General features: G+C 36.6%; 1 protein-coding gene across 3 annotated transcripts in view; it reads left to right on the top strand.

Annotated features, from left to right (window-relative positions):
* Positions 1–12,621, top strand: part of KCNK2 (potassium two pore domain channel subfamily K member 2) — a 172,420-nt gene that overhangs the window by 142,661 nt on the left and 17,138 nt on the right. The gene's annotated exons all lie outside the window — the stretch shown is intronic.

Here is a 12,621-nt window from a genome sequence, read left to right as displayed (position 1 = left end):
ATACAGTTTTAAGAGGTTCATGTAGCCCCTGAAGCTCACAGTTGGATGACACTTCTTAAATCAGTCATCTTCTTGGGAATCAAAATACTTACATTCTCTTCCTAAAACTCTGGGATAGAGAAAGACAAAAAGGTGAAATGGAGACTAAAGAAGTGTGCCACAACTTCTGTCTCTGGAGGAAGGGAAGGGAGTGGATTATAGGAGAAAACCTTTTCTCGTTGCTGCCTGATACCATAGTTACAAAACACTGGTCCAGAACAGCGGTCTCCACAATTGTGTGTGTGAATTCCCTGAAAGTATCTTGAAAAGTGAGGTCTGTCCATGCCTATTTTTAAGTTAAAATCTAAAATATTCCATTTTAGGTTAAATAATCGCAAAGGACGTAATTATCAGTGAACAGAAACACTTGACACTTAACTACGACTATTATATATCTTTTTAAATGTGCCAGTGAAATAGGAATATCACAGTGATTGATACCCACCATAAATCTAAGTAACACATGAAAAACTTCTCCTCATTGCATCCTCTTAGATGGTACACAATTACATAAAGTAGTGGTTGCCAGGCTTCTCCACTACAAAGTTACTCTTTTTGCTACATAATTAATATATATATTGTAGGGAGGTATTGTGAGAGTTTATGATTGTCTCTTTCATCATCAAACTCTCATTTATTTATTTATTTGTTTATTTATTTATCTATCTATCTATCTATGGCTGTGTTGGGTCTTCGTTTCTGTGCGAGGGCTTTCTCTAGTTGCGGCAAGCGGGGGCCACTCTTCATCGCGGTGCGTGGGCCTCTTGCTGTCGCGGCCTCTCTTGTTGCGGAGCACAGGGTCCAGACGCGCAGGCTCAGTAATTGTGGCTCACGGGCCTAGTTGGCTCCGCGGCATGTGGGATCTTCCCAGACAGAGCTCGAACCCGTGTTCCCTGCACTGGCAGGCAGATTCTCAACCACTGCGCCACCAGGGAAGCCCAAAAAGTGTATAATTTATTTTGCTTCATGAATTTTAATACCCCCATCCTTACAACACAGTAAACTGTTGTATAAGTTGGATAAGCTCCATAATACGGATTGTTAAAGTGACCCCAGACCAAGGGGAGAATTTCAAAGGTGCTCAGTGACACAAAGCCAATATGTCACTACAATGACAAAAATTAAGAAGCTGAGTTTACTCTACAAGTGAATGTCTGATTTTGCAGCCCCACCTCATTATTAGTGTAATTAATATTATATATTATCCTTTTGTAATTTTAGATGAAAGATATTTAAAATCATGGTATTGATATTATCTTTCTTGACATTGTTTTTATTGACACTATCGTACTTAATCTTTACACAGTTATGTTAATATGTGTGGTATTAAGAAGTGAAGAAATTGCTAACTAAAAAAAGTAGTTTAGATTAAGGAGACCTTATGAATATTACATATACTTTCCTGAAAATCAGAGAAAAACATCATGTACTCTTCTGTCAAGATAATGGGACACTTTGTAATCCTTTTAGTTGTTTTTTTTTTTAACCTGGTCGGTAAAGAGAATAATTTGAATTGTTCTTTTAATAGTACAGTTCAACAATACAACGAAATGGCAATACTTCAGAAAATGAATTAATGATAATTGTCAGAAATTACAGTCTAGGCAACCTCTGAAATTGGAATGCAAAGTAGGCTTCAAATTATTTTCACAAATTTAACCAGAGGGATGATTTCAACTAAGCTACCTGCTTTTTTTTTTTTTTCCTGCTACCTGCTTTTAATATTTAACTTTCCTCAAGTCATTAAGGTAGATAAGCATCTGAGTACTGAGAAGAGTAAATTAAAATACCACTGTCAAAAGGGACAGGAAAAAGCAGGGGTCAAAGACAAGAACCTCAGTAGTCCTATGCCTGGTGAAGAAAGTTACTTAATGGCCATTAAATCCTAAATGTTCAGCTTTGCTTTAGATCCTTGGGGAAATGTTCTCTATCCATGTTACTCTGCCCACACTGGAAACAATGATTAGATCGGCACGTAAATAGAATATTTACTTTAAAGAAAAGTTGAGGCTCTTCTGAGTATTATCCAGTACTTGAGTTGGCTGTTGGTAATTGTGAAAACTTTACAAAAACCTTACAGTGTTTCAGGTAAAAATTCCTCATCCCGTTATGACTCCATGAAAGGGACTGGCTTACCTGTAATGAGTGATTATTATCTATAGTTAATTGAGTGAACAAGAGAAGAAAAAATAAAGCCTATTAGAATAGAAAATATGGGTAAGGCAGGGTAAGATCTGTAGGGAAAAATCACTAGAAAAGACTGTAGCTCTGCAAAAAAATGGCCTTGTACATGAAGTAAGAATGGGGAGGGAGTGATTCAAGGAAAATGATTGGTGGGAGGGGCTTTGAGAGAAAGAAAATCCAAATTGTCATCTTACCATGGAGGACCAGCAGAGTTGCTGTTGCCAGATTTCCAAATTATACCACAAATTTCCACTCTGAAGTAGCTTCCTGCAAATAATTGCTGAGATATTCATCTTTGGAAATGGACAATTATGATATTAGCAAATTTTGATTATTATTTATCTGTTAATGATCAAAACCCAAAACTATAAACAGTATTGTAGAATTTCAAAGCTAATAAGTAGTTAGGGAAAGTGGGGTAGTCATGATCTTGGGTGGAAAGCTGAAGCAGAAAATACAGAGTTTTCCGATTTAATGGAAGTGTACAGAGGGCTAAAGACTTGTTCAAGAGGACAAGGTTTTGGGTGGTTCTGAAGGTCATAGTGAACTAGAGAGTTAATGTAAATGAACAAATAATTTGGGTTAGAATTGTTCTAAATTTGAGGAATTTCACAGGCTCATCTAGATAAATGAAGCAACAGATCTAAAATGAAATAATGAAATAATGTTCAGCCTCTTGGTGATTGTTGAATTTTATAGAAAACAGGACTCATGGGATAGCATGGCTTAAAATTGTAGAGCCTTTTTTACATTAGCTAATATTCGACCATGATATTTCAGGTAACCCCAGCTGGTGGGGAGACGGTGCCTTTTGCATGTGGAGAGAACGATTTTAGATGACATGCGTCTGGATTCTGTTCTCTTATCAAGAGTCAGAGGAGGATTAAGACTTCCTGTCACAGAAGCATGGCTCAGAAACAGATCAGAGGGAAAAAAGAAAGTATAAGGAAGTCCTGCTCCTCACAAATCAGCTTTACTCTCTTGGAAAAACGTGTCGCTGACATTTTGTAGAGTTGTTTGGAGGAAAATAATCTTAGAAATGCAGTTGATAAAGACCAAGCATTTAAAAGACCTGCAGTTTAAAATATACTTTTCAAACTGAGAACGCTGAAAATTCTAAGTTCATGTTGTATTGGATTGGCCAAAAAATTCATTCGAGTTTTTCCGGAACATGAAAAACCCAAATGAACTTTTTGGCTAACCCAATACTTTCCGTTACTAAGAATGACTACTCCAATGAAGACTGACCAAGCGTAAAGACAAGGATACTTTCAGAAGTGGCATCATTAACAAATATGAAAAACAGGGCAGAGAATTATCCTTCATCACACCGCGGTGTATAGTAAGGTATAAAAAATTATACTTTAGTAAACAGAGTTATGGTTCAGAAATATTGACTCAAACATTCTCAATCATTTTTTATTTTCTTTATAACATTAAAAATTAGACTCCTTCAAGATATTTTTTACTTTGATATTTAAATAATATTTAAAAAGGTTCCTGCTGGCAATTGCTGTCCAATTTTGACATGTGTGTTTATCAACTAAATAGCAATCCTGAGAGATCTCTGCCTTCACAAAGTTTATTCAAGGCTGGTATGCTATATGCTGAACCTATGCAGGCAATGTTATAACATCAGTAAGGGGAGAATTAAAAGGAAAAAAACTAAAAATTTCTGCACATGCAGAAAGTTAGCACTAAGCTCAAGGTCTGGTACATGGTAGATATTCAGTAGGTGATTGTTGAAATCCACAGTTTCCATAATTTTACCTTTAATATCCTTGCCTATACATATTCATTATTTTATATAGTTGTAATCAGAATAAAGACAACTTTGTTTTCTCTTTCACTTAACAAAATCATAATAGTAGAGTTGACTGACTTCACATAAACACTGACTTCTTAAATGACATTTATTTATCTCAATATTGTGCTATTCAAAATATGGTTCAGAAAATATCTTCTTTCATACTGACTTTTTCCTTTGCTAGAAATTCTTGCCCAGGTTAAATTTCTTATCTTTTTTCATTGTTTAACATCTTTATTAGAGTATAAATGCTTTACAGCGGTGTGTCAGTTTCTGCTCTACAACAAAGCGAATCAGCCATACATACACACACGTCCCCATATCTCCTCCCTCCCGCATCTCCCTCCCTCCCACCCTCCCCATCCCACCCCTCCAGGCGGTCACAAAGCACCGAGCTGATCTCCCTGTGCTATGCGGCTGCTTCCCACTAGCTATCTATTTTATGTTTGGTAGTGTATATATGTCCATGCCACTCTCTCACTTCGTCCCAGCTTACTCTTCCCCCTCCCCATATCCTCAAGTCCATTCTCTAGTAGGTTTGCATCTTTATTCCTGTCTTGCCCCTAGGTTCTTCTGACCATTTTCTTTTCTTTTCTTTTTTAGATTCCATATATGTGTGTTAGCATACAGTATTTGTTTTTCCTCTTTCTGACTTACTTCACTCTGTATGACAGTCTCTAGGTCCATCCACCTCACTACAAATAACTCAGTTTTGTTCCCTTTTATGGCTGAGTAATATTCCATTGTATGTATGTGCCACATCTTCTTTATCCATTTATCTGTTGATGGACAGTTAGGTTCCTTCCATGTCCTGGCTATTGTAAATAGAGCTGCAATGAACATTTTGCTACATGACTCTTTTTGAATTATGGTTTTCTCAGGGTATATGCCCAGTAGTGGGATTGCTGGGTCATATGGTAGTTCTATCTTTAGTGTTTTAAGGACCCTCCATACTGTTTTCCATAGTGGCTGTATCAATTTACATTCCCACCAACAGTGCAAGAGGGTTCCCTTTTCTTCACACCCTCTCCAGCATTTATTGTTTGTAGATTTTTTGATGATGGCCATTCTGACCGCTGTGAGATGATATCTCATTGTAGTTTTGATTTGCATTTCTCTAATGATTGATGATGTTGAGCATTCTTTCATGTGTTTGTTGGCAATCTGTATATCTTTGGAGAAATGTGTATTTAGGTCTTCTGCCCATTTTTGGATTGGGTTGTTTGTTTTTTTGATATTGAGCTGCATGAGTTGCTTGTATGTTTTGGAGATTAATCCTTTGTCAGTTGCTTCATTTGAAAATATTTTCTCCCATCCTGAGGTTTGTCTTTTCGTCTTGTTTATGTTTTCCTTTGCTGTGCAAAAACTTTTAAGTTTCATTAGGTCCCATTTGTTTATTTTTGTTTTTATTTCCATTTCTCTAGGAGGTGGGTCAAAAAGGATCTTGCTGTGATTTATGTCATAGTGTTTTGCCTATGTTTTCCTCTAAGAGTTTGATGGTGTCTGGCCTTACATTTAGGTCTTTAATCCATTTTGAGTTTATTTTTGTGTATGGTGTCAGGGAGTGTTCTAATTTCATACTTTTACATGTACCTGTCCAGTTTTCCCAGCACCACTTATTGAAGAGACTGTCTTTTCACCACTGTATATTCTTGCCTCCTTTATCAAAGATTAGGTGACCATAGGTGCGTGTGTTTATCTCTGGGCTTTCTATCCTGTTCCATTGATCTATATTTCTGTTTTTGTGCCAGTACCATACTGTCTTGATTACTGTAGCTTTGTAGTATAGTCTGAATTCAGGGAGCCTGATTCCTCCAGCTCTGTTTTTCTGTCTCAAGATTGCTTTGGCTCTTCGGGGTATTTTGTGTTTCCATACAAATGGTGAATTTTTTTGTTCTAGTTCTGTGAAAAATGACAGTGGTAGTTTGATAGGGATTGCATTGAATCTGTAGATTGCTTTGGGTAGAAGACTCATTTCCACAATGTTGATTCTTCCAATCCAAGAACATGGTATATCTCTCCATCTGTTTGTATCATCTTTAATTTCTTTCATCAGTGTCTTATATTTTTCTGCATACAGGTCCTGTCTCCTTAGGTAGGTTTTTTCCCAGGTATTTTATTCTTTTTGTTGCAATGGTAAATGGGAGTGTTTTCTTAATTTCTCTTTCAGATTTTTCATCATTAGTGTATAGGAATGCAAGAGATTTCTGTGCATTAATTTTGTATCCTGCTACTTTACCAAATTCATTGATTAGCTCTAGTAGTTTTCTGATAGCATCTTTTGGATTCTCTATGTATAGTATCATGTCATCTGCAAACAGTGACAGCTTTACTTCTTCTTTTCTGATTTGGATTCCTTTTATTTCTTTTTCTTCTCTGATTGCTGTGGCTAAAAATTCCAAAACTATGTTGAATAATAGTGGTGAGAGTGGACAACCTTGTCTTGTTCCGGATCTTAGTGGAAATGGTTTCAGTCTTTCACCATTGAGAATGATGTTGGCTGTGGGTTTGTCATATATGGCCTTTATTATGTTGAGGTAAGTTCCCTCTATGCCTACTTTCTGGAGGGTTTTTATCATAAATGGGTGTTGAATTTTTTTGAAAGCTTTCTCTGCATCTATTGAGATGATCATATGGTTTTTCTCCTTCAATTTGTTAATATGGCGTATCATGTTGATTGATTTGCGTATATTCAAGAATCCTTGCATTCCTGGGATAAACCCCACTTGATCATAGTGTATGATCCTTTTAATGTGCTGTTGGATTCTGTTTGCTAGTATTTTGTTGAGGATTTTTGCATCTATGTTCATCAGTGATATTGGCCTGTAGTTTTCTTTCTTTGTGACATCTTTGTCTGGATTTGGTTTCAGAGTGATGATGGCCTTGTACAATGAGTTTGGGAGTGTTCCTCACTTTGCTATATTTTGGAAGAGTTTGAGAAGGATAGGTGTTAGTTCTACTCTAAATGTTTGATAGAATTCACCTGTGAAGCCATCTGGTTCTGGGCTTTTGTTTGTTGGAAGATTTTTCATCACAGTTTCAATTTCAGTGCTTGTGATTGGTCTGTTCATATTTTCTACTTCTTCCTGGTTCAGTCTCAGAAGGTTGTGCATTTCTAAGAATTTGTCCATTTCTTCCAGGTTGTCCATTTTATTGGCATAGAATTGCCTGTAGTAATCTCTCATGATCCTTTGTATTTCTGCCGTGTCCATTGTTACTTCTCCTTTTTCATTTCTAATTCTATTGATTTGAGTCTTCTCCCTTTTTTTCTTGATGAGTCTGGCTAATGGTTTATCAATTTTGTTTATTTTCTCAAAGAACCAGCTTTTAGTTTTATTGATCTTTGCTATTGTTTCCTTCATTTCTTTTTCATTTATTTCTGATCTGATCTTTATGATTTCTTTCCTTCTGCTAACTTTGGGGTTTTTTTGTTCTTCTTTCTCTAATTGCTTTAGGTGTAAGGTTAGGTTGTTTATTTGAGATGTTTCTTGTTTCTTAAGGTAGGCTTGTATAGCTATAAACTTCCCTCTTAGAACTGCTTTTGCTGCATCCCATAGATTTTGGGTCCTTGTGATTTCATTGTCATTTGTTTCTAGGTATTTTTTGATTTCCTCTTTGATTTCTTCAGTCATCTCTTCGTTATTAAGTAGTGTGTTGTTTAGCCTCCATGTGTTTGTATTTCTTACAGATTTTTTTCCTGTAATCGATATCTAGTCTCAGTGTTGTGGTTGGAAATGATACTTGATACGATTTAAATTTTCTTAAATTTACCAAGGCTTGATATGTGACCCAAGATATGATCTATCCTGGAGAATGTTCCATGAGCACTTGAGAAGAATGTGTATTCTGTTGTTTTGGGATGGAATGTCATATAAATATCAATTAAGTCCATCTTGTTTAATGTATCATTTAAAGCTTGTGTTTCCTTATTTATTTTCATTTTGGATGATCTGTCCATTGGTGAAAGTGGGGTGTTATAGTCCCCTACTATGATTCTGTTACTGTCGATTTCCCCTTTTATGGTTGTTAGTATTTGCCTTATGTATTGAGGTGCTCCTATGTTGGGTGCATAAATATTTACAATTGTTATATCTTCTTCTTGGATTGATCCCTTCATCATTATGTAGTATCCTTCTTTGTCTCTTGTAATAGTCTTTGTTTTAAAGTCTATTTTGTCTGATATGAGAATTGCTACCCCAGCTTTCTTTTGATTTCCATTTGCATGGAATATCTTTTTCCATACGCTCACTTTCAGTCTATATGTGTCCCTAGGTGGGAAGTGGGTCTCTTGTAGACAGCATATATATGGGTCTTGTTTTTGTATACATTCAGCCAGTCTATGTCTTTTGGTGGGAGCATTTAATCCATTTACATTTAAGGTAATTATCGATATGTATGTTCCTATTACCATTTTCTTAATTGTTTTGGGTTTATTATTGTAGATCTTTTCCTTCTCTTGTGTTTCCTGCCTAGAGAAGTTCCTTTAGCATTTTTTGTAAAGCTGGTTTGGTGGTGCTGAATTTTCTTAGCTTTTGCTTGTCTGTAAAGCTTTTAATTTCTCTGTCGAATCTGAATGAGATCCTTGCTGGGTAGACTAATCTTGGTTGTAGGTTTTTCTCTTTCATCACTTTAAATATGTCCTGCCACTCCCTTCTGGCTTGCAGAGTTTCTGCTGAAAGATCAGCTGTTAACCTTATGGGGATTCTCTTGTATATTATTATTTTCTTTCCCTTGCTGCTTTTAATATTTTTTCTTTGTATTTAATTTTTGATAGTTTGATTAATATGTGTCTTGGCGTGTTTCTCCTTGGATTTATCTTGTATGGGACTGTCTGTGCTTCCTGGACTTGATTAACTATTTCCTTTCCCATATTAGGGAAGTTTTCAACTCTAATGTCTTCAAATATTTTCTCAGTCACTTTCTTTTTCTCTTCTTCTTCTGGGACCCCTATAATTCGAATGTTGGTTCGTTTAATATTGTCCCAGAGGTCTCTGAGACTGTCCTCAATTCTTTTCATTCTTTTTTCTTTACTCTGCTCTGCAGTCATCATTTCCACTATTTTATCTTCCAGGTCACTTATCCGTTCTTCTGCCTCAGTTATTCTGCTATTGATCCCTTCTAGAGAATTTTTAATTTCATTTATTGTGTTGTTCATCTGTTTGTTTGCTCTTTAGTTCTTCTAGGTCCTTGTTAAACGTTTCTTGTATTTTCTCCATTCTATTTCCACGATTTTGGATCACCTTTACTCTTATTATTCTGAATTCTTTTTCAGGTAGACTGCCTATTTCCTCTTCATTTTTTATGTCTGGTGGGTTTTTGCCTTGCCGCTTCATCTGCTGTGTGTTTCTCTGTCTTCTCATTTTGCTTAACCTACTGTGTTTGGGGTCTCCTTTTCACAGGCTGCAGATTCGTACTTTCCATTGTTTTTGGTGTCTGTCCCCAGTGGCTAAGGTTGGTTCAGGGGGTTGTGTAGGCTTCCCAGTAGAGGAGACTTGTGCCTGTGTTCCGGTGGATCTTGTCTTTCTGGTGGGCAGGACTGCGTCTTACTCTTCCGCCATCTTGAAGCTCCTCCTCTCCCAGGTTAAATTTCTATGAATTATGGACTTTGATCTGAGGATATGAACATTTTAGTGATTATTAAAATCGATTTATAAATTGCTTTCTCTTCAGGCTATACCAAAACACACTGAAATAGAACTTAGGCAAATATCAGCTCCATATAAAGGCCCTGAGAGTGTTTGTGCAGGGAGAGTGCTGTCAGTCAGTGGTAACAGATTTCTCATTAGTTAGTCAGAAAGGATGTGGGAATCTACATTATTCAAATTACCATGTTGGGTACTTTAATGAGAAGAAATAAATAGGATGCATAGTCACTGTCATTACCATCTCGTTGGGAAGACCAAACTTATTTTATTAAATGACTCTACTCAAAGCACTGTCCAAGATTGTGCAATGTGGAGTGGGTGGGAGGTAAGGGTGAGCTTGATAAGAAATCGGGCATTGATCCTTAGCGGTAAGGAATCTGCTATGTAGTTGGTTAAGTGGATCAATGGAGTGATAAATACTCCTTATGGTTACAAATGAGCTTCCTGTAAACTTCCTAAATTGCAAGTTTCTAAGATAGTGAACTTTCATCTTTCTTAGGCCATCCTATTGATCTTATCTGATTAAGGAAAATTGCCTTAAATTTGGGTTTGGAATCACTATTGGGGAAGAAAATACTGGGCCTCTGTAACCATGAGATTTTGCTACATTGAAAAGCTATCAGATGCTTAATAAGTGTTCCTAGTTGGTGATGAAGATGTTAGTGATTCTTCTAAAGTGAAAGGGTTAAACCTTCTTTAAGTTTTAAAAGGTTACATCCAGTAAGGATGGGGAAGCCCAGGTTCTGGGATAGCCTATTCAGGTATTGTCATGCAGAGTTGTAAGAACAATGGCAAAGGTTAAGGAGCTGGTAAGGAGAAGGGAAAGAAAAGGAAGTTTGATTTAAGGGGTCTATACAAGAGGCATGATGTTCTTCACCGTGAGATGAGGCATTAGTAGTATCACAGGCTTCTTAGAATGCTGAGGAGGCTCTGCAAAGACTAAAACCCTTGAGGAAACATACTTTGAACCTTTACTATAAATAGGCCTGGCCAAGTCTCCCTCCAGAGAGAAACAAGATTATCCCAGCAGAGTCAACTAAGAAGCAGACTCTTTTTACTGGAGTATATACCCAAAACATGATTGATTTGCCAGCCATTCATTCATTTGTCTAACAAATGCTTATTGAATTCCCACACGTACACTCTTCTAGGTTCTGAGAATACCGAATGGGACATGGCAGACAAATCCTTTCTATTACCATGAAGACATTTAAACTAATCGTTGTAATAAGTTTGTGATGAGAGTAATGCTAGGGAAGTACAGGATGACGTAGCTACAAATATCAAGTGATCCTGATGTTGTCTAGGGGATCAGGAAATGGCTCCATAAGGATGTCTAATTTAGGATGAGTAAAAAATATCCCAGAGAAGGACAGGGAATCAGTATTCTGGACAGAGCAAATAATAACTAATGAAGGAAGGAAGGAAAAGAAAAAGTGGCGTATTTGAGGAAATAAAAGAAATGTTCAGTATGGGCCCCAAGAGTAGACTTTGAGAGGGTTGGGGGTTAGAAATGAAGCTGAAACAGTAGGTAAGCCCTAGAACATATGAGCCACTTTAAAGAGTTTGGACTAAGTGAAATGGGAATCAATTGAATAGTTTTATGCAGTGGAAAATACTTGATTGATTTATGTTTATTAAGGGGCACTCTGGCTGCTGTGTGAATGCATTTACGGGAGATGGACTTAAGTCAGCAAGACTGGTTAGGAAGCTGCTGAAATAATATAGATGAGACAAAATGGTGGACTGGACTATAGTTTTAGCAATGGGAATGGAGAGAAGTGAAAGGAATTGAGAGAAAAAAGGTAAATCAGCAAGACTTTGGGTTGATTTGATAAGATTGGGTGAGAGGAAGAATAAAGGATTATACTGAAGTTCCACTTGGGAAACTTAGTGGTTAATGGTGTTATTCATTGTGATAAAAAAAATTAAGTAAGAATAGGTTTAAGAAGTTAAAGGATTTCATTTGGAGAAGTGCTGAGCTTGAGATGGCCAGGAGTCATCTTAAGTGAAGATGTTTCATAAGCAGTCAGTTGTATAGATACAGAATTCAGTAGGGAGACTTGACCTAGAAATATGTATTTGAGAGTCATCAGCAAATACACAGTAATAGAAATAATTGAAGGGATATGGTTATCCAGGGAAAATGAGAAGAATAGAAGCCTGAGGGACAAAGGTAGTGAAGAGGAGGGTGAAAGAAAACGATCCCATGAGGTTGATGGAAAAGAATTAACTTGAATGGTTAAAAAAAAAAGCCACCATGAAAATGTACTGATTTGGAAATTAAGAGCAAAGACTGATTGGGAGTCATCATCAATGCCATTTGCAGCTGTAAAGATCAGGCAAAAGAAGGACAGAGAATGGTGCACTGAATTTAGTGACAAGGACGAGAGCATTTCCAGTAGCGTTTAGAAGGCAAGCGACTGTTTGTGGCACTCCATTTTCTTCCTTTTCTTGTAAATCAGATCACTGGGCTGTGAGAATTATGTGAAAGTTAAGAATACATGGAATACAGAGGAAGACCTCTTCTTTGAGTCAAGTCCATGAGCTATCACCATCACATTCATGGTGATCCTTTAGGAGCTATTTCTGCTCACTTTGGTGTCCTCAGCTTTGTTATTGCTAAGTGGTGTAGATTTGCTTAGTTTTAGGGAGATGACATACTATTTGAATAAACTGTTGAAAGATTTTTTTTTTAATCCAACAAAACAAACATGTTTTAATGCATAAGGATTCATTTTAATTATCCACAAGCATTAATGTTTCAATTGAGAAAAATATTTACTTATATAAATTTGATGTTCTCTGGACCTTATTTTTTAATGCCTTAGAAAACAAAAAAGCACCTTCAGAATTTGAATATACAGTTTTATCACCATTCAAAGATACGCGTCTGTACTTTAGGATACTATGTGCTATTTGATGAATAATGACTACATTGGTATA

Source organism: Balaenoptera musculus, chromosome 1 (genome assembly GCF_009873245.2).
Source record: "Balaenoptera musculus isolate JJ_BM4_2016_0621 chromosome 1, mBalMus1.pri.v3, whole genome shotgun sequence".
NCBI lineage: Eukaryota > Metazoa > Chordata > Mammalia > Artiodactyla > Balaenopteridae > Balaenoptera > Balaenoptera musculus.
This window is presented reverse-complemented; position numbering and strand designations above follow the sequence as displayed.